This window comes from Saccostrea cucullata, unplaced genomic scaffold (assembly GCF_032062105.1).
Source record: "Saccostrea cucullata isolate Sc308-1 unplaced genomic scaffold, CSIRO_AGI_Scuc_v1 ctg873, whole genome shotgun sequence".
In the NCBI taxonomy this organism is placed as follows: domain Eukaryota; kingdom Metazoa; phylum Mollusca; class Bivalvia; order Ostreida; family Ostreidae; genus Saccostrea; species Saccostrea cuccullata.
The window spans coordinates 91,625-115,639 of NW_026941035.1; the positions used below are offsets into that span (position 1 = coordinate 91,625).

Below are 24,015 nucleotides of genomic sequence, written 5' to 3' on the forward strand. Positions count from 1 at the left end.
AAATAGCGCCACAAATGCACAAATAGTGCCACAAATGCGCAAATAGCGCCACAATATGTCATACGAGTTAACAACAGCACTCGTTCATGTGAGGTGGGGTTGACGATAACGCCACATGCTCGTAAGAGCATCCGCCACCAATGACTGTCACACAAATTGGTGACGGGTCGTCATTCCCCACCATTGTCACCACTAACCAGCGCCATTTATAGTTAAGCTTATTTTTGCCCTAATTATTTAAGTAGCTATGGTCATGATAAAGGTACCCCTTTTTACTTACCTTATTAACACTTTCCTTATTTAAGGAAAAACACAGCAATTATTCGAACTTAAAGACAGCCAAATGATTTTGACCAAAAACATTGTGTGTTGCCTGCTATTGAATCGAGGCATGATGTTGGGATTAGATGGTTGAATTTACTTAAGCGACAGACTTGATAATGTGACAGTATATTACATATTTTCAAGGATAGGCAGTTGGACATTATATCCACAACTTTTTCTACCTAATATATTTTGCAAGATCTGTGAACTATTTTATTTGGTGTTTATGCACGATATTGAATCTTGTTCGAGGATGCTGAAAAGGACATATGGGGGGGGGGGTTAAAAATGTACAACTGATAAGAATCACAAATTTTCAAATTTAAAATTGTGGAATTATTTGTAAATGTACGACTTGCACAAACATTAGCAACCAAGTAGAATGAGTTTAAAAACAACTTCGGATAAAAGGAAATACATAACATGGATAGTAAAAGGAATATATAATGTGACTGTTTTTATCGTTTTTCTCGACTTTTACAGGGCAATAGAGGAAAAGTTAAACTGCAGTGGTAATAAGTTAATTCAGTGACATAATCATATAAACAAGTCTTGTTTGTACCAACAAATAAATTTGTCGTAATCTTATCTAACATCTAGTTTGTATGCATGCTTGAACACAACCGAGAGATGTGCGTAGTGAGAGCACTTGTATTAAGAAATTACATTAAACTGTTCTCAGCATGTGAGCACCACAGGCCGTGGGCCTGTATGGTATATATTCTCCCGGGAACGTATGTATGAAGAACTAATTAATGCCTCATTGTAAACGATGAGAACAAATTATGCTTATTGATTAAACATTAGAAATCATATGATTTGAAATCAGAATGCTAAAGAGGGATTGATAATTAGTACCGATAATGACGGGCTTATTGAGCCTGAGAGATATTATACCTATTTAAGATCTACACATGGAAATAGGTGTTTCCCTTTCTGTTAGATTTTCCATTCCCTTCAAGACGCTTTGACTTAAAGAAGAAAAATACCGGGTATAAAACTTGACCGATGTTTAAGTTACCCTTAAATAGGGTAGTTCCCCGACTGCACGTATAAAGTCCCCAAATCCCTGTGTACTCTTTTCTCATCCCCGGCTATAAAGTTTAATGTATAATCGTTCAAGTAACTTTTTACCCTTTATCCTAAAAGACGGCTACAGGTATAGGCAATTGACATGATTGCTCCCACACTAATTAGGCAGAGACAGTTAATTGCTAAGGGGATAATGTGATCTGCTCATGTGATATTGGCTACCCTAAGTTAATTTTTTTTTTTCTTTTTAAAAACGTATCACTATTACAAGCCCATTGTGGCTATATATGGCGTTACGAATATACTTTGAGCCTAAAACCTACATTTTTTTTTATTATTATTATAATTTTTTTTTTTTTTTTTTTTTTAACCAAATCTCCAGGATGTTCGGTATTTATTTTAACATGTAAAGGGAGTCATATTCTAATGGATTCACCCCCGATGTCAGTGAAAAGCTGTAGAGTATCACGAGAACTCCCTTCAGTATCATTCTTCAAATAACCCCATTGAAGTTAGTTGGAAATAATCACATATGAATGTTTAGTTATCTAGCTTTAGTAACCTATTGACAAGGTTTAAAATTTAATGCCAAGCATATTACAGTAAGGCCTGGTTGATGCACGGCTACCCGGAATGGCCCTTGGGGGGGGGGTGTTCTGATAAGATTTGCGTTTTGTTGCTGTGAATCGAATTTACATAATCTGTCTATTTCTAGCTCCAAAAACCCTAAACATGTTGTGAATCCCTGGACTTTATCTATGTGAAGAGGTACAAATGTGTAATTATTTGAGCAGACAGGCAAGTGTCTGCCCATCCTGCAAAAATGTTGATATTTTAATATAGATCAGTGATGTGTTGTAACTTAACCTGCTTATTTTGTAAACGACCAATTACACTAATGTAGAGAATGTATAACATATTATAATATGGAAATACTAGTATTTTGTATATGGATTAGGCTTCCCTAAAATAAAGTCCTAACAGCTTACATCCTTATGTATAAATACCAGTATATACGTTTGCCCTATCTGTTTTAGATTTTTAGAGAAAATGGTCCTGCAAGTCTTCGAAACATGGCATCAACTGTGTCGAAAGTTATTCAGTGTTAACTGTTGTTTCCCTTGGGTTTATGTGTGCGTTAATGTTAAATGGAAGTGGGTCGGTAAAATAAGTGATCGAACGCGAGCAACCATAATCTTGAGCATCGTCCCGGTTGGGGATATTTTGAGGGATGGGCGTTTGTAATCGGGTCAAAATTGATACCCCTGACTAAACTACCCCTTACTCTCACTTGCCCGGAAAAACGTCCCCATTTTGATATTCCGATACGAAGTATGTTAGTTTTTGTCCCCGTTTATAAATTAATAACTTAAATTCTGATTTAAAACCCTTTTCCAAAGCATGGCACGACTGTTCGTTTTAGTCAAGAAGAATTTTTTAATCCAAGACAGTAAAGGCGTTGGTTATGAGATTTAAATGACTTTGCATTCGTATGCACTTGCGTTGACCTTATGCAAGTGTTAGACTGACACATGCTATATTTCATGCACCTGTGAACATAAGGATAAGTTTTCCTATTATTATTTCTTATTTTTATTTTATTATTTCACCCTAAGAAGGCCACTTATTCGTGACCACCCCTTACCTAAAGTTGGCCTTTTGAATTATGTCCCTTGTCTTTGCTTGTACGTTTCCAAGATTTTGATTGAAATTATGTAACAAAAAAAAAAAAAAAAATACAGGTGACTCTCGATGGCTCGAACTCCGATCTCTCGAAGTTCTCTATCGCTCGAAGTGAACCTCCGGTGCCGTTTTTTTCCTCTATATAATGAAGCAAATTTACTCCTGAACTCTCGAACTTCTCTCTCTCGAAGTTCTCTATCTCTCGAACCAAAATCTGGGTCCCGTTACACATATTTCATTGAATTTTACTCTCTATCGCTCGAAGTTTTGATTGTGCATTTATAATGCCAATCAAGCGTAAAATTGATGCAGTCTGGACTTACCTGGAAACAATGAAAGCCATGGGCTGGCATGGAGGTGTTAATTGGGTGTTTACATAGATGACACTACACCTGTGGGTTGTCCGTGTTTTTATATAATTAGTTGGTTATTAATTACAAGGTAGATTATAAACAACTTATTTCGAATTGAAACTGAGACGATAATTTTTAGAAATTTAATTTATAGATGTTCGTTTCAGTAAGTTCCGATAGACTATGAACTTTTATTATGATTAAATAGAGTCTAAATAATTCCAGCATGGCAAATATTGCACAAGAAAATTCCTTTCTCAAGGACTGAATACCGATTAAGAAAAATCTGTTGAACATTGGTGAAGGTCCCGATCAAGCCGCGGAATAGCCAAACCGACAATTGCTATTCGGGTTTCACGTAATCATGAAATAACAATAAATAAATACTAAAACTTTAGAAATTAGTTTTATTTGTTCAAAATGCAATCATTGTTGTTTATATCACGTAAACTACCTGTCAAATACGATTGAAAGCGTGCAATGACTTTATTTACATATACTTCCGGTATCTATAAAAGTAGAACTTCGGTGATCGGAACTGAAAATTCCGGATTTTTTTTACTTTCTATCTCTCGAACCCCTCGATCTCTCGAACTTTTCTTGCGGTCCCGTGAACTTCGAGAGATCGAGAGTCACCTGTAAATAAATAAATAAACTTGTGTCTATTTATAGCAATTTGTTAAATGGAATTTATTTTATGAATCAATGTATAATTATATATTTCTAAAGAACGGCTTGTATAATCTAGTTAGCATAAGACGTTATTATTTCAGCCTAAGAGGGCCACTTACTCGTGACCACCCCAACACGAGGCAGTGATTGGATAAATTATTTGAATGTATGGTTTTTCATCGAAGTGATTTAAGCAAGAGTTATTTCCCCACGGTCGGCATTTTGTGTTGTACTGTAGGTCGACATTCCAAGCTTCCTTGCTTCATTACATTCTAAGTTAAATTTGTTATTCTGGGCACCGAAATTACATTTTCGTGATGAAGATTGAAGTACTAGTTTGAAGTTTTTATACAGGTCTGTGATAATACGTTTGTAAAAGCCGCTTTAAATTCATAGCAATATTCATTTGAAAATTAGACCGCTATATATAGGCTTAGTTTACCTTCAATCCGATGAAAGTATGCGTAATCGGATTTAATCTTTCAGTGAAAATGAACAAACGTGGTCTATTTGAGAAGACACTGTCAGGCTAAAACGTATTTTCTTTTTTAAAATATCGATCCAAAATTGAAATGATTGTATCGCCTGAACCAACCTACCCATGTGCTCGTCTGCTTACTTAGAAAGGAGGAAATTACGTCAGGTACCAAGTATATATAGTCACTGTGGCATTTCTAACAAAAAAAACTGGTATGCACAACCCGGATTATTCCGCGAAGCACATACTCAATCTAAGATGGGCAATGCACATGTATCACTGAGATAAAATCCCATATTCCTTGACGTTGCTTGAATATGGGTTAATATAATGACATATATATTTCTGCATGCATATAAATGGCGATGTAAATGTTAGGTTTACGATAGGTTTAGGTCTTTGATTGGATAAACGGTTTTATCCATTTTGTATAACATAACTTGCCTTCGTCACGATGAGTTACGTAAAAATTGTATAAACCCGCTTGACGATAACTTTAAAAGTGTGCTATATTTGAAGCCTTTTTCGAAGGAAAAAATAGAAAAAAAATTGTATTATTGTCTACATTGAAATTAAATTATTAGGAATGAAGCTTATTATGTTCCCCAAACGAAGTTGGGGAACATATTGTTTTTACTCTGTTTCTTCTTCTTCTTATTATTTTTCTTCTTCTTCTTCTTCTTCTTCCTGGAACTTTTTTGTCCGGGAATGATCTTGTAAACTGTTCGTCTGATGTAGGTAAAACCTTTTTAGGGTTAGTAGACATGTTATGTAGATTTGCGGAATCAAGGTCATTTTGCGTGCACGTGCTTGCAAGAGCGTGCACGTGCAACACGTGAAATGACCAATATAATAGATATAGCCACAACTGTTCTATTTTTGGATGAAATGCTTTGAAACTCATAATATGAGGATATATTAGAAGTATAGACATGACGACATGGTGAAAATAGCGAGATCTCACGCGCATGCACGTGCACTTCGCTCCGATTGGCTGCAACTAAAGTCTCAATATCTTTCTTGTTTTTTGACGAAATCCTTTGAAATTTTGAACATAGCCATGCATTAGGATATCCTACAACATGAAATAAAACAATTATCATGAAAACACGTGCATGCACGTGCGCTGCAATCTGATTGGCTGAAACTTTAAACAGCTATAACTCCCTTGGTTTTCAACCAAACAGGATGGGATTTGGAACATAGATAGATATAATGGACTTCTACAAGTAGGTATGGTCACCATACACATGCATACACGTGCGTGTACATGTGCTGCAATCTGATTGGCTGAAACTTTAAACAGCTATAACTCCCTTAGTATTCACCCAAACGGGGTGGAATTTAAAACATAGATAGATGTAATGGACTTCTACAAGAAGGTATGGTCACCATGCTCATGTATGCACGTGCGTGCACGTGAAATGAGTAAAATCAAACATACACTTGAATGAGCGTATTTTTTTTTAATAATTTTGAATTGAATACTTTAATATTCAGTGTATTAAAAATATAGATTGTTTAGACAAGATGATATGGTCATGACGCAAATGCATTCACATGTGCACGCGTGCAATGCTAAAGTGATTTTGGTACACTTCTTCGTAAATGTTGTTAAAATCTCAGATGCATAGAGTCTGTCTTATTTAATGAAGCTTACAGGGAATATGGCACCAGAAGGGAGTTGGGGAGCGTTTAGGGAACATCTGTAACGGTCCCCGTTACAATTAGCACTAGTTTCAACTTATGTTATACAATACAGGTATAACATAACTTGGGGCAGTTTACGCTTTTTTATAACCTGCTTCACGGTTTATGAAGCGTAAACTGTTCCCAAGTTATGTTATATCGTATAACATAAGTTGAAATAAGCTTCATTCCTTAAATAAATCATGTATTTTATTTCTTCTTTCGAAAAGGAAGACAATCACAGATATGTAGAGGTAAATCCTGGGAAACAAAACTTTTTCATTTTTTTGAATCTATTTTACTCAATGTTAACTACGTTTTTTTAAATATGTTTTTTGAGTTCCCTTATCCTTATCAAGTTATTATTGATAACAAAGCTTTGCAGTCAGACAACAGAAACAAGGAAGGAAGAACAAATTAGCATTGAGTATCCAACCACTTCAAGGAGATTTTGGAAGCTTATTTTGGTGGTTCTTCTATTCATCATTCTCATAAGCGGACTCGCCACTACAAGTGCGTTATATGGTCTCAAGAAAAGTAAACCGGAAGGTAATCCACTCTGTCATTACTATATCTTATTAAGATCAGTAGATCCATTCTCCAATAGTTTACAATTCTTTTTTTCAAAAGAAAGAGTAACTCAAGTATGGCTACTTTAACAAGTTTCCCTCTCAAACAATTAAGGTACCCTATCATGTATTTGTGGAATGTACCAGAGAATAATATACTTTAGTACAACTATCCAATTGGCAATTACAAGCATTACCAATAGGACATTTCTTTGGTGTTTTAATCTACTTCAACATTTCAAAACAGCTTCAAAATCTCATGATCATGATAATTATGATGATCTTTTTTTGTATATTATGAGGAGATACAAAAATCGTGTTGTATTATATTGAACCACGAATAATTTACACTACTGACATAGAGAGCAAAAATAATTCAAATTGATACGAAACTATTCTTAAACATTGATTCAATGTAGTTGAAAAAGATTAACACTGGGGTTGGATGGGGCTAAAATCGAAAAGAATTTAATTAAAATATATACAGGAAAACAAGCTAATTTACAAGTGTACACTTTAAATCAACATGACGCGGTACATGAAAGTAAGGTTTTCAACCCTTGGGGCTATAATAAGCCTCACCTGGTGTGGAGTAAGAAAGTTGCCTGGCTATGAGAATCGTTTTATTGAAGAATTTGTTTATTGTGATGCAAAGATCTTTGTTTTGAAACTTTCGAATGAATTTCTAAAAAAAAACACATACTAAATCATCGTTTTTAAGATAATGATTTCAATGAAAACATGAACTTACAGTATAGTAACAAAAGCAATTAAAACAATCCAAAAATACAATTTAAAATGACTCATATTAGTGCTGGAGTTTAATTTGAAGAAACTAAGAATTCATTCCCTGATTAAATATTTTGATTAAAAGACATTTCGTTAAATTTTTTTTTTTTGGGGGGGGGGGTTGTTAAAAATATCCTGGACTTCTTTATTTAATTTATGAAAAATATTATTTCCCTTTATAATATTGAAACATAGATATTCACTTATTTGTGTTACAGAAAACCAACAATGTAAAGCTTTGGCTGAGGATGAATTTTCAAACGACCATTGCAGAGGCCAGGAACTAAAATCAACAAGCCATAGAAATAAGGAGTTAGGTGGGAAATGTACTATTTTTTCCTGGTGACTATTAACAATTTTTTTTCTTCTAAACATATTATATGTAACTGTTGCAGGAAGCAGAGGATATAGTTTTTTAGTCAGCTTTATCCAAAGTCACGACGATGGAAGTAAAACAAACCGAACAATCGTTGTAACATCAGAAACTGATTTCAATTTAACAGTCTCACTGCCAGAGACTCAAAGTCCAAATCTGATATCCATATCTAGTCGTAGACGTGGGAACATTACAATAAAGAAGTTAAATGTTCACTATTCTCTTGTTCCTTCTTATTTTTCCCCTGAATATAAAGCTATTATCATCAAAACCTCAGTCCCGTCATCTGTATTGACTCACCAAAGTTATCAAACATCTTCAGATACTACAGCCGTATTTTAAATCGACAACCTTTCAACATTTTACATTATATCAACAGCGACACCGGCAAATTTCAAATCAGGCAGCGGAAGTCATTTCACCATTGCTTCTCTGAAAGAGAACACGCTTGTTACAATAAAGTTTGCTGCAGATCATGACGTAAAAATATTACTACAAGAGAGAATCTATGGAAGAGGTGACATATTCTATATCATTTTGAACAATTGTCAAACATTCCAAATAGGCATTAAAGCCGACATGACAGGAACAACTATTAATTCTTCAAATCCTATCGCTGTCTTTACGGGAAATAGGTGCAATTGTGTTGGATATTATGGAATATTGTAATATGCTTATAGAAATGGTACCACCAGCTGACAAACTCGACCATGTTTTCATTGTCCCGCCAAATATTCATAGATACCAATCGCTTGTACGCATATCAACGACTGTTAAAAGTTATATCAAATATACGACTAAAAAACTCAAAACAAGGACTATTGTTTTGAAAAACCTATTTTTTGAATTTTCTGTCTGTCAGTATCTCAAAAAATACATAAATTTCGTATCGGACGGATTTAATTTTAGCTTCGCTACTTTTATGATTAAAAACAATACTTTAGGAAATCTTCAAATAAATGGATCGAAAATCGATGTAGACAGATGCCTTTTTCATTCTTCAGTTCTCGTTTGGACAGCCCTTTACAGTGTTTTGTACTTAAGTGTTCCAAGTGGAGTCATTGATGTTAAAACTTCAGATGGGTCTCGATTTGATTTTATCGTTACTGGTGAACGCAAAAATGATGGTCATGGCTACACTGGAAATGCACTGTTAACCACAACATGTGGGACATGACAAAATTGCGACAAAACTGTAATAAAAGGATTATCTTTTTAAATCTGAAGAAAATGTGTAACAGAATTGTCTTCCAATATTCAGCTTTCGGTTATTTTTCAAAGTAAAACCAATTTTAAACAGCATCACATTTTCTGTTTTATGAATTCATATCTTATATGGATCTTTTGAAAAATTTTAAATTTTTTTAATCATACACATGAAAAAGATTAATTGATTGTACATTTTATCTCTGGTATGGAGACGTTCGCATGTGCTTTTAAATTTAGACTCGAAACTTAATGTCATTGAACAGCAAGTGTTGTTCATCTTACTAAATCTTACCTTAATATTTAATCTCCTTTTTACGATGTCATCCGATAGACCTGTAACATTAACTTCATAGTGCGGATCGCTTAGTGAAGGAACTACGAACTTGCTTCCTAAGTAAAATGGACTTAGGTCAGTCGAGGTTGTGATTATTTGGATCACAGAGAAAGCGTTCTACCAACTGGGTTACGGTGGCGGCCAGATGAAAAGAAAAAAAAAAAGACTGGCAATGAAGAACCCCTGTATATATTATCTTATATTATAGATATAATCTTTAGTCTATAATATTTTAATTTAAATACAAAATATTTGTGTTCAACGATATGATCTTTCTATTTAAGGATGCGTTTTGCATTTATACAAAACGATACTGTTTTTTTTACTATACATCAATCAGTTAAAACTTTTACTGGTAGTATCAGACAATTTGTATTTTTCTAACAAAAAAAATTCTTTTTTGTTTGATCGCAATAAAAATGTTCAAACACAAAACACTTTGCGATTAATCGCAAGCATTTAGACCAAAATGTTATGGGTTTAAACGCAAAAAGTTTTTTTTATCATAAAATTATGTGCATTTCAACGACAGCATTTTTAAACGTAATAGTTTGCATTTGTATTCAAACTTTTATTTAAAAAATGAATCTCTTTTGTTAAAAAATCAAACGTTTTTCGTTCAAACGCAAAAAAACATTGCGATTAAGTACGATTTTTATGTTTTAACGTTTCAAAGATTTAATCTTACTCTGTATAAAATTTTGAAAACCCAATCCTTTTTAGAATTTATTTCCTTTTTTTTTTTTTGAAAAATGCACACACCCCCAAATTACATATATCTAATGGCATAATTTTAATTATAGTAAATCTAAAATGAAAATTAAACACAAAATTCAGAAACAAATCTTATATATATATATATATATATATATATATATATATATATATATATATATATATATATATATATATATATATATATATATATATATATATATATATATTGACCTCCTAACCCTTTCTAGTCCTCTATACAGACCCATGTACTCGCCATTCGTGGGTTTGTTGTTGAATGACAGAAAATTCAAAACAAACCATTTTATTGGTCTGTGGAGAAGGATAAATATTCAAGTTGGTTACAAAGTATGTCTACAATAATTAGAAAATGAAATGTAGTTGATTGAATTATGCTGGAAAGTTGTAAAATTTTCCCAAGCCATCACTTTAATAATATATTCAATGATGGGTCAAGTCGACAGAAATATGATTTAGTACGATGGAAACAAATTACTTCCGTAGTTTGCTTACGTAGTTTGCATATTTATGCATCGTAATCAATCTGCTCAATCTCATTATGAAAATAGCCCAGCAGTCGAATGTGTTTCTTAACGTCAACAAAATGAACATTCTGAGAAATATTAAATTGGCATTAGATTTCGAAAAAGTCAATGTAAGCAGAATGTGACAATTTTTGAAAGAGGGAATACTTATCAAGAAGCTGGGACAAAGATATTGGAAAAGTAAATAGTTCACTAATTATTCAGTTTCACAACATATTTTTGCAATTTTATAATCAATCTCAGAAAATTGTTTGAAATCAAGAAGGTAAATTACTAAATATCAAAATGAAATACTGAAAATATACGGAGTTTTATACATATGTATGAAATATTTTATAAATATCTTACTATTTGTGAACAATGTTTTGACAAATATTACGTTATTTCTATTTGTGTTTGATAGCTTATGAAAAAGATATTGGTAAAAGATACCTTTGCAATCATTGCGGCTAATTTCAAATTGAAATTTTGAAATAAAGAACAAGATATGACAGTCTATTGTCAACGGCCTCCCATTTCCTTAAAAAATTATCTGGAAATGAGACTGGAAACAAATAAATAATCTTGATAAGAACCTAAACTTACTAAAAATAGCATAAAATGTTTCAGTTGCTTGTTAGTTTGTGCCGGGGGTAGCAGTTTTCTTCCAAATATTAGTGAAAATGCGCGAAAAAACATATTTTCCCTCGATTCAAACAATTTTTTTATATGAGCGACTCTGTGTACTACAAACATTTTTAGTAGCGGGTTCCTTGATAAAAAACACTTACCTTGTGTAAAAATATTTGTGGTACACACGGTCGCTCATACTAAATTCTTTAAAATTACTTCGACAACAAAGTGTTTACTTCTCCGATATACTGAAATACGAAACCGGAAGCGGACAGATGCAGGTTTTCCGAACAATCTCGACAAGTTCAGACCCAGGATAAGTGAATTTTTTAATGCTTAGAAGTGTTCAAATTTTTTGTTGCTTAGAATTTATAGTATATATTTCTATCGAAGAGAAAAAATATCCTTTAATATGTTAAACATACAAAGATATGCTGCCGAAATGAACTTTAATTTTGAGGGTACGGCATGACAGAAATGCAGTGTCATACTGTTTTAGCCGTAACCTACCTGTGCAAGTGAAAAGAATGCGTGTCCAGTCTAAAATAAAATTACTTTAAGATAATTTGTTTATTGCTTGGTTATTTGCAAGAAATCGCTAGATCTATCTAATATCTTTTTTGATTTTTTGGTTGTCAGAATTTTGTTTGCAGACGACGAATATTTGTGTGTAGCTTATATAGCATGTCCAGTTGAATTTTACGCAAATATTGTGGGTTACATAAAAAAAAGTAGTCAAATAGGACATGTTAACGTTTCTTATTTAAATTTAAACTATTTTCCTTGCTCAAAATTGTCTGTACTAGCGATAATCAATGATATACATGTATGTTAACATTTTCCATAGCAACACAAACACTGTTTAGTATTTATTGCTATCTTTTTAACGCAGTATTTGTATATCTTGTACTAGCGTAATAGGTTAAGTGTTCGTTCAGTAATCTGCGGACCGGGGTTCAAGTGGGCGAAACGGAGAAACTTTTTTTTTTAAATAATTTTTTTTTCTTAATTTTTTTTAAATTATTATTTATTGTTGTTATTTTACTTTCATTTTTTGTACGTAACTTTGCATGCCTTACGCGTACAAGTATATTACACTTATTTAATGAAATACCATAATTTTTCTATGCAGTAGAAAATGTATTCCTTGGGATACTGTATTTTACAAATGTAACATTTGTAACATGTTAATCAAAATTCCTGTTTTTGCAGATGCCAAAAGAATATAGATGCTCGTTATGTGGAAAACACCATGTTAAAGATAGACGTCCAATTCAATTACCAGCTCTTATAAAATATGTCTCAAAAATAACTGGTAGAAACATTGCTGAGACTGATGTTCTATGTGGCAAGTGTGGGATAACTTATTACAGATCATTGAAGAAGCCAAATCCAAATCAAAATATAACAAGCAACATTCTTGAAGATGATGAAAGTGAATTTGTTGCAGCTGAATTTTTTAAAACTGATTCTAAAAGTCCAAAATCGATCCAGCTGAATTTCCGCACATTCATCCCACAAATACTGTGTTGTGTGTAAAAAGCAAAGTCATAGAGTTAGATTGTGTGTGGTTCCCTTAAATGCAAGAACACAAGCATTTATACATAATGCTTTATTTGTCAATTCTAAAGCACGCTGCTGCTCTGCCCATTTACATGGTCAGTATTTTTCTCAGGCATCCTTGGCAGATTTGAAAGCAAAATATACAACATCTTACTTCAATCGTAAGGAGATAGCTTCTTTGCTTGAGAATGTCCGTAAAGCAATGTCGAGAACATCAGTATTGAATTTCGAGGACTCTTCCTTTTTAACTGATGAAGATTATTACAATCTTATGGGTGTATCTAGAGTCCAATTCCAAGATATAGCGACCTTTGCTACTTCAATTCGTCATTCAAGTGTTCGTTCTGCTCGTACTTGTTTAGCATTATTGTTGACAAAGCTTCGTACAGGTTTGCCTAACAAAATCCTTGGCACAATATTTTCAATGAAAAAATGCCAAATTCAAAGGTGCATACACAGTGCAAGAAATTCTCTGCAGTCTTTCATCACACAAAACGTTGGTTTTAATCACATTACTCATGATGAATTTGTCGAAAACCATACAACCCCGATTGCCAAAAAGCTATTCTGTGATGATGATGACAAGTCTGCAATTCTAGTCCTAGACGGGACGTACATATTTATCCAGAAGAGTTCAGATTATAAGTTTCAACGCCAGTCTTATAGCATGCACAAGCAACGTCCCTTACTAAAACCAATGATCGTTGTAGGGACAGATGGCTATATTCTGTCAATCTTGGGTCCCAATTTTGCCAACTCCAAAAACAACGATGCTGCAATTACAAAGCACATGATATCAGTTAATACAGAGGACATGAATGACTGGATCCAAGAAAAGGACCCCTGCATAGTGGATAGAGGATTTCGAGACGTTGTTACTTTCCTAGAAGGACGGGGTTTATCAGTGCAGATGCCAGTTTTTCTAATGAAGGGTACAAGATAACATTCGACAGAAGAAGCTAATACAAGTCGCCTTGTAACGAAGATCAGATGGATTGTGGAGAGTGTGAATGGGAGAATAAAACAATGGCGGTTTTTTGATAAAGTGGTATGTAACCATTACATTCCACACATTGGAGAGTTTATAAGAATAGTCGCTGCGATTTGTAATAGATACCGGTGTCCCCTTGCTAAAAAGAACCCAGAAGATATAAGGATAGCAGAGAAGATGCTCCAGAAAAGTAAAGAAAGAAATGCTGTTCAGAGCCTGGTAGAAGAGGAAGGGCTACTGAAAAAAAAGATCAATTTATACATTAATAGACGGAGCTTCTGATTTGCTGAAAGATTTTCCCGTTCTCTCAGAAGACAAGCTACGGCAGATCACATTAGGTATTTATCAGCTGAAACAAGCGCCATTATATGCCAAGGAGCATATGGAGCAAGGAGGTGAATATCAATTGAATGTATGTAAAATCAAAGAAAACCTTTTGAAAATCAAAATTCATTCCCGTTATCGTAACAATGTCACTCACACTGTCTTCGTCCAGTAAAACTTAGATGGGGAAATAACTGGCTGGTACTGCACCTGTAAGGTGGGCGCCAGAGTAGTAGGCTGCTGTGCCCATGTCTCAAGTGTCTTGTGGTACCTCGGTTATCAAAGGTTACAAGAGAATCAACCCACTTCTACCTTTGACTTTTCTAAGTCTGTCCTGGATGCCGATGAGCTGCCACTCTCAGATTGTGAATCAGACTATAGTTCCGTTACGGAAGAGTAGATCAATTTCTTTCTTAATGCTTAACAATGGTCTCAGAACTTGTGTTTTGTGAATCTTAGTTAGGAATTATACAATCAAAATGTGCCATACTTTTCAGTCTGAAAAATTATTTGTACCTTTAATGATACATAATTTGTTAACAAATAGTGAACATGTGAAAAGAAATGTCATGTTTTATTGTTTTTATTCTGCATCACTCTCTGTTACTTTTATGATGTTACGTAGAACTAGGTGATTATATCATTTGTCCTATAAAGCATCATAGAATACACCATGTATGTCAATAAATAATCATAATTAAAATGTCACTATAATGTGAAATCTTTTTGTGAAAGTAGTTTATATGACTGGTTAAAATATATATTAAAAAAGTACATGTACACATGTATTGTTTAAAGTAATTTTGCAATGGCTCTAAAAATTTTGTTTGTCAGTTCATTTATATTCTTTTGGTAGGTTTATATGCTTCTGAAAACCTGCGGTATTTCTAAAATTAAGATGCATTGAGTTTTTGTAATTTTAAGAGTATCAAATAATTTTGAATTCAAAATGATAAGAAAAGTATCCTGTTACGAAGATTATAATTGGTTGCTAGCTATTTTAAAGTTGAAATAAATCAAATGTGAGTTAACATCTCATTCACGAAGTTTCATTGTACTTATTTGTTGCATTATGATCTTGTTTATATGGCAAACTATTGGCCATGTGATGCGTTGCTAAGGAATTTTTCCGTTACCAAGAAAAAAAATCGGGTAAACATGAAGTAAATTTTAAAGAAACTTATGAATAGATACATTTTACATGCATTTAATAATTGATGCGACATCATCAAATGAAGAACAAAGATATAAAATACTACTTTTCAGCCGAAAGTGTTATATAAACAGAATACACAGTTGCTATGTTTGTCATGTTGCTAGGCAACCATGTAACCCGATTAGCAAGGTATATATATTATTTTCTTACTTATCAAGGTATACCCTTGCACTGGTATGAGTTTCAATAATTTTAAAGAGGGGCCTCCGGAGGCCCTAGTCATATCTTATTCTTTGATAATTTCTTTTTTTTTTTTTCATTCATTTTTATGACGAATGACAATCCATGGTACATATATCAGATCCATGGTACATATATCAGAAAAATATTTTGTCATCAAATATTACTTACTGTTATTTTAGCACTAGTGCTTTTTCTTCCTTCGTTAACCCTTATTTTAATTTTAAGTCCCCTAAATTACTTATAAATTCATGAAAATGAGTTTACTTAAGAAATAGATAACAAGTTTATTAGCTTCAATGGAAATTGAAGTGGGTCGGTCACGTGATCAAATCCTGTGAAGGCCGAAGGCCTTCTCAGAAGATTTGATCACGTACCGACCCACTTCAATTCCCACTGAAGTTTATAAACTTGTTATTTATTACTTATATATACATTTGAGACAGACAATTGAATATTTTCGAATTTAAATTATTGCACTAACCGTCCGTCGTAGATTTTGAAAAATGACGCAAGGTGTAAATCGGCTTGCATGGTGGTTACGCTTCGAATAAGGAATCTATTTCGAAGGGAATATTTTGCGAAAGGCTACTTGTGATCAGAAATAGTGAACAGATTGTTGTCTAAGAATATTTTTATTCGTGAAAAATGGTAATCGATGCTGAGAAGACACAAGAAACACGCCTGAAGTTTGATGAAAGAAAGTTAGAGGAATTTCGGTCGCCGGAAAGAGATAGATGAATCCGATGGATTGAGACACTTATCCGAGGCAGTTTATTTTCAATTTGATCAAAAACATTCTATGGTTTCAGTAACTAAAGGCATTCTTATCGTAAAACACTGATAAACACGGAGACACTGGCGACAGCTTTACATTGGACTACGAAAACACGACCGCGAAAACACCGAGGTGTTTGGCAGCTGTTCATGGCATGATTGCAATGATATTTTCCAACAGATTTACACATTTATTGTGAGTAAAATTTAAAGACAAAATAAAAGTTTATCTTGAAAATTTCACTAAAGCCAGTAAAGGTCTGCCCCCAAAAAAAGGATGAACGTTAGAGACTGTGCAGCTGACAAAAGTGAAGAAAAATGTAGACAAACAAACGCTAGGCTCATAGTTTTATGTACACAGGTTGAATCGATAACCCAAAAACTGTATGAAATACCTGTTTACATTTCAAATAAAATAATTATCATTTTACTTGCGTATGTTGTTCATTTTTATACACGATGAAGCAAGTAGAGCAGTCATCTTATAATTAATGTTCTGGTAGATATTAATGCGCCGTGTGATTCGGTCACGTATTGACCTCTGACCTCTGACAAACTTCATACAGAATTGAAGATATTTTCTCTCTGTATGTTTATATTATGGAGAGATACCACAAATGTATATATTTAATATTAAATCATTTTCATCAATTTCAGAAGACTTTTTTCTGTCAATATTAAAAATAAAATTCCCACTATAATTTTTATTTTATATTGTAATAAAATCAAGTGGAGGACAAATCAAAATATGAACTAGATATACATATTTGTAAATATTTAAAATTTAGCATTTTTTTATGAAGGAGACAACTTTTATTCATAATGTTTATTTCTTGAAATTTAAATAAACAAAAAACAGACCAAAAATGTGCATGACATTACTGTGGAAAACACTTATGGTAAAACAAATATTACAAAGAAAAAAAAAAGAAACAAATTGAACAGAGAGTTTGTTCATCGTGGTAATGAGCGCAATGTATGTATTTTAGTCAACCTAGTGTACCGATAAATAAACGGTGTCAGAAAGGTATACGTCGAGTCTATTACAAATACGATATAGAGTATAGATGGTGGCACGATAAAAATTCCTGACTACTTTACAGCTCTGAGAGCCGAGTATAGATATAAAGGACAAGATTGGGTAACGGCCGAATCTGGCCCCTTATTTGATGAAAAAATCAGAACCCTGGTAGAATTGATGGCTTGTAGTTAAAAAGTTAAAATGATGCTTACTTTAAAACAAGCCCTAATTTAGATTCAGAGCTTACACGGAAGTCACTAGGTTACAGACTACTAATTTTACCCCTATTTCATTGACCACTCAAGTAGTTCCAGTTTAAAAATAGAGGTTTTTTCTTAAAAATTCTTTGGGGTGTTTATGGGGTGGACTGATGTTATTTTTGGGTATAGATGGAAAGGAGAGGGTTTGAAAAAAAATATAAAATTGTTAATATGTGAAATTTTGCACTTGCACGCGTAGTAGGAAGGGTGTAAAGAGGCCCATATTTACCCTTTCCCCGAAGAGAAAGTGAAAAAAGCAGGGTAGGGGTTATTTGCGATGCCTTAGCAGGAACTGCATGCGATGAATTTTCCTGAGAGTCTGAAAAATTTTTGGACTTGAATTCTTCTTACTCTGTGCCAAGTTTCAGGTAAGTTGAGCTGGTGTAATTTTTTTAATCATTTTTTATAGTATAAAGGAATGTATAGCAAAATAATTGGTAGTCTGTGTCCTATGAGGTCAAAGGTCAAATCTCACGTTAATCAATTTATTGGCACTTTTTGGATAATTTGGAACTAATTATGCAAATTGTTGACAAATTTTATGGAAAAAATTGTATTTTGGAGAAGTTAAATGGATTTAAATAATTGAAAAGGGGGAGGGGGCACCTGCTCAGCTTGTCAAAGGTATGACGTAATGTGTGCAATTGATGTGTGTCAAAAATTTATGCAATATGAATTTTGATTCTATATATAATGTTGTAGGTGACATAAAACCCATTCCTCACCTATCCTGCTATTTTAAATGCCAAATGGAGTTCAAAAACCAAGGTATGTTTTAAACATTTGATTGTTCAGATTACACTGTTGTTAATAGGAAAGTAATGCCTAATTTCTCAAAACTTTGGCTACTTGGTGTCTGTAATTATAGTTGACACAGTTACTTATTAATTTGACACAATTACTTATTAATTATGAATGTGAACTAAAGTTGAAATTCTTAAAAAAAAATTTTTTTCAGTGGCTCACTTCTAGCTGACTGATGTGGGATTGCAAGCAGTTATAGCCTGGATGGGTGGCTTCATAAAAAATCAGGCCAGTTGCCAGTCAGAAGTGAACAATTTTGTACCAGTAGCAGAGACAAAGATCATTCAGAAAACAAGATACAGCTGTCAACAATATTACAGTCCACAACAGCCAAGTTAAAGGTATATAGTCAACTGACTCTTAAGTTTGTATTTTTTTTTTTGTGTGTGTTTGATTTCTTTTTTTACACTGTTTTCATCTGTCATCATCATCTCTTGCCAATCAATGTGTACTCTCTGAAACTTTCTCTTTTTCCTTCTTCTTTTGGAATTGAATATCTGCTGTCTGATTGCTGGCACTGATCTGTGATTGTCCAAGACAGGGGAGGTCAGTAAGGTGCTCAACATTTCATATGGGATGTTTGGTCCTACTGACTTCTTCTACTCTTGTGGCATCTTGGACATCATTGTCGGTGGTCGCATATCAGACAAAATCATCATTTTTTGACAAGGACATGTGTTTTCAAGATTTTGGATAAACACTGTGCAGAAATAGTGATACACAAGACAGACAGAATTTATGTACTCCATTTTAATAGAACCTTCTCTACCCCCCCCCCCCTCCCTGTTCTAGCTTCCAAGCATCTCCAGGAGTGATTATAGGTGACACAGGCATGGTATGTATTTTCTATGCTGAACCATTGAAAGTATATAGACATGCTTTTTAATCATTTTGGTTTTTTTTGGTACCTTTACAGTGCAGAGTTGGCTCCCCCTTTTTTTACAGCAGCCTGAAGAATGTATGTAGGTAAAATGCATATATAAATTCCTTTTCTTGTAAATTCAGAATTATAAAATCCAAAATTTCACAGAATGTTTGGTATTTATTATCCAATAATGCATATTGTTACAAGAAATACCCATCAAAGAAGTCTAAATATGACCAGAGATAATCCAATTAGAGTAGTAAGTACCACTTCCTGACAGAGGCTGAATTGACCAGCTTGGATAATCTGCTTATAACAAAGATATTAATCTCTTTCCCTTAACTTTTATACTAATTTTTTATAGCCTATATATTGTAGAATTTTTTAATATTTGTTTTACTAAAATTAAAATGTGCTAAATATTTTTATTTTTAATATTTCCAAGAATTTTATGCTTTTTGAAGGTATTTTTTTGAAAAATTGTTTAAAATATTTACTTATGCAATAGGTTAAGTGTTGTTCTTGAAATTTGTGTAGGACATATATATCTAGTATACAAAAATATAAAGAAAGAAAATAACTGTCATGCATATGAGCTGTGAGCATTTCAAATCTGAGAACTGTGTGCCTAATGCTTATTTTACCCTCTGATTTAAGGTGTTCCAGCACATCAATTAAAGGGCCATAACTCTGCTTAGGAATCATCAATTTCAATGAAACTTCACCGGCCACTTTGTAGATACAAAAGACTTCAGCATGTCAAATTTCAGCAAAATCAGACAAGGTTTGTGTCCTTATTAGGTTACAGACTACTAATTTTACCCCTATTTCATTGACCACTCAAGTAGTTCCAGTTTAAAAATAGAGGTTTTTTCTTAAAAATTCTTTGGGGTGTTTATGGGGTGGACTGATGTTATTTTTGGGTATAGATGGAAAGGAGAGGGTTTGAAAAAAAATACAAAATTGTTAATATGTGAAATTTTGCACTTGCACGCGTAGTAGGAAGGGTGTAAAGAGGCCCATATTTACCCTTTCCCCGAAGAGAAAGTGAAAAAAGCAGGGTAGGGGTTATTTGCGATGCCTTAGCAGGAACTGCATGCGATGAATTTTCCTGAGAGTCTGAAAAATTTTTGGACTTGAATTCTTCTTACTCTGTGCCAAGTTTCAGGTAAGTTGAGCTGGTGTAATTTTTTTAATCATTTTTTATAGTATAAAGGAATGTATAGCAAAATAATTGGTAGTCTGTGTCCACTAGAGGGAGCAAAAGTGAAACAATTTCCTGAATTTCCTCCATTCTGGTGGAATTTCATCATATTTGAGATACTTTTCTCTTCGGTAAGCTTGTGTATCTGAGAATTTTACACATAAACTGCATCTTATATTTGTGTATAAAATATATAAATTTGGTAGAAAAAGTTTGTGCTGTATGTTTTTCGAAACAAACTGTGCTGTAAAATCGATGCAAATTTGCATTAAAAATGAGAAAATTCGAAAATTGACCTATTTTCTGACCCCATTGTGAAACGGCCCATTGAGAACCTTTTTGTGAAAGCAGTATTATTTAAATGTCAAAATATTGAGTTGAAAATTATATCTCATTTAGAAACGTATTCTGTGTTCTTAAGCTACAATTTTAAATTCTGTTCACATTAGGCCTCAATCAAGTGACAAGTTTTTCAACCTTATCTGTTTGCGACTCATGCTGCTGAGATTTAGTTAATACGATTTATAGATGTCTAGCAACTCTTTTTATACATCTTTGAAACAAATATATTTAGATCTTTCGAAAGTAAAGTATAGAATTTAACCACCTGCCTACTTAATTTTTGTAACTGATAAATATCTCAATGTTTCATGAAAAAATTAAATTATCTGAAGTGCGAAGAGGACAACAAAGTATTACAGATTTAAAAATTATACCGGTATAAAATTACCGGTAAGAAGCCAAAAATTTAGATCAAAAGATATTTGTCGTATAGGTGTGATGCCATTTTCATACATTGTAAAAAAAATTGAGAAACATGCTATTTTTGCACACTATATTTGATTCTGAATTTCTTCTCGTTTTTTCTTGTGTCGGTATATCTATTAGTAAAATAGAGATGTAACTTTAAAACCAATCAAAGCTGCTCAAATACCAGATTTCATCCTCAGATGTTGCAAATCTAATACTGTATCAACTATGTACCGGAATTTTAGCACGATAAGAAAAAGACAAACAGAGTTAGTGAATTTATTCAAAATATTGTTAATGAAAAATATTTTATTAATGACTAGTATGCAATTTTAAAAAAAATCGTTGAATGGACTAAAATATCACTGAAATATGGCGGAAAGGTCACTGAAAAACGACGGAAAGGTCACTGAAATGTGACGAAAATGTGTTTCTTGAACTGTGACTGAAAGGTACTTGAAATGGGACTGAAAGGCAATTGAAAGGTCACTGATTTGTATGTGCCATTCAGTGGCTGAATGTCCACTCAAAAGTCACTGAAAGCCGCTTTTAACGGAAATGTCTTGTTTCATGGTCCGTATTGTAAACATCTCGATATAGTAAAGAATTATTTTCTGCTCTTCTTAATCTGTCATTTTGATGAACATTCATGAGGGGCTTTAAATTTAAAAAAAAATTAAAATATTTTATGATTTACTTTCTTTTTCAAAAAAAAAGATTTTATTTGGTCGGGATATTTTGTGTTGTAGAATGGGGTGTTAAGGTAATGGAGACATGGACTGGGTCCATAAAAAATAAGAGTCCCCCTGAAGAGTATTTGATTTAATTGATTTTCTTAATTATGAAAATAAAAAAGTCCCAATTAATGTGTTTAATGATTTTTATTTTAAGATTGTTTTTATAGCAGGTAAAAAAGATAATACAAGTTTTGTCTGCTGTTGTGAATCGAGTAAAATAGCTAGAACAATGAATTACGGAGAGTAGTATATCACTGATCTTAAATATTTATATAAAGGAAGGACTTTTGTTCATGTTGAAAATAGAAATGGCAACAATTTTTCTTGCGTATTCAGAGATGATTTTATTCCGTTTCTCTCTATACATTGGCTTTGTCTGTGTATTTATACAGATTGCGATAAATATGATTTCTTTTTTTGAAATATTTGTGAGAGCTCATTGATGGAATGCTGCATGGGAAATGTTTGCTAAACCAGACATCCTTTGCCAGCTGGACTATATAATCCTATTAATATTAACAGTTTATGGCCTTTGCCAAATGAACTGAATAGTGAATACACACCAAATGGGCCAGATAAACTGATTTGTGGATAAATACCAAATGGATTAGCAATGTACAAATCGGGAGCCATTTTTGTTTGTCTTTAGAAAATCAAGTGCATAAGCTTTCACAAGGTAAAGTGTTCAAGTACTCTCTAGATGGGTGTAAATTGTTTGAAATGAAAACCGATAAAAATCTACTCGATTTTCCTGCCCAACCTTCATAACGGAAAACGGAAATGAAGACATTATATGTGTCTCTGGTGTGAAGGCTTTGGTCGTCACGGACGCCAGAGGATTTCTCAGATTCCGGTACATAGGTGCACAAAGTGACGATTAGTTTGATCCATATGGTATCTGTTGTGATTTCAAGAATAACAACGTTGTGGCCGACATAGTGAAAAACAAAATTCATATATAGGTCAAAATGCATGCATGTTCTCTTAGGACCTAATAAAAAAATAACAAATAACATTTTATTGACGAAAGTTCCATAAAGTACGATATACATGGATTTATTTACAACATTGCAGTATCATACACATAGAGATAATTTTGACAAGTTTTATGATAAACAAAATGTGATATCGTAGTATTTTCCTACGCCTGCTCTCATCATGACCTAATAATTTGATAACAATAATATTTTATTGACCAACTTTCCAAAAAAGTACAATATACATGGATTTATTACAACATTGCAATGTCATACACATAGAGGTAATTTTGACAAGTTTTATGCAAACCAAAATGTGATATCCTAGTATTATCCTACGCCTGCTCTCATCATGACCAAATAACCTGATAACAAAAAAAAAACCTATTGACAAAAGTTCGAATTCTATAAAGTGCAATATATATGTCAGTTTATTACTACATTGTAAAATTGTACACATAGTGTTAATTATAACAAGCATTATACAAACCAGAAAATGATATCTTAAAATGAAATACACTACTAGCACAGAGGGAAGATCAAGTGCCATAGACAAGTTGTATTTTCTGTCGAGCATTGAAGTGGATTAAAACGACTAAGCCCTTTAAGGATGAAATCTGCTGACCATTTTACCTCAAGTTAGTCTTCGTTCTTAAACATGTCGTAAATTTCAAACTGATAACAATTTGCAATCAAGTTTTTAAAGTTTTTATGAATAACATGTTTAACTTTATTAATTATCAATTAAAATATGAATATAATCCGTTAGGAGTGTCCATGTTTTGTTGTTGGAAGCCCAAAATACGTGTCGGATCGAAAAATAAAATAGGAGTTGCACAATGGCAATATGTAATAAAGATTCTTTGAAAGTTTCAGCAAATTTTATTCAGCGGTATGGGAGGAGTTGCGGATAAAAAAATGGCTACCCCAAAACGTAACAGACGGA

The 24,015-nt window shown here is 33.1% G+C and overlaps 1 long non-coding RNA gene across 1 annotated transcript; it reads left to right on the forward strand.

Moving 5' to 3' along the window:
• Positions 1-6,458: 6,458 nt before the first annotated feature.
• On the forward strand, positions 6,459-8,799 carry LOC134256981 (uncharacterized). Its single transcript, XR_009989834.1, has 4 exons — positions 6,459-6,485; positions 6,609-6,780; positions 7,808-7,906; positions 7,985-8,799. It is a non-coding gene; the product is annotated as an uncharacterized LOC134256981 (long non-coding RNA).
• The last annotated feature ends 15,216 nt before the right edge of the window (positions 8,800-24,015 follow it).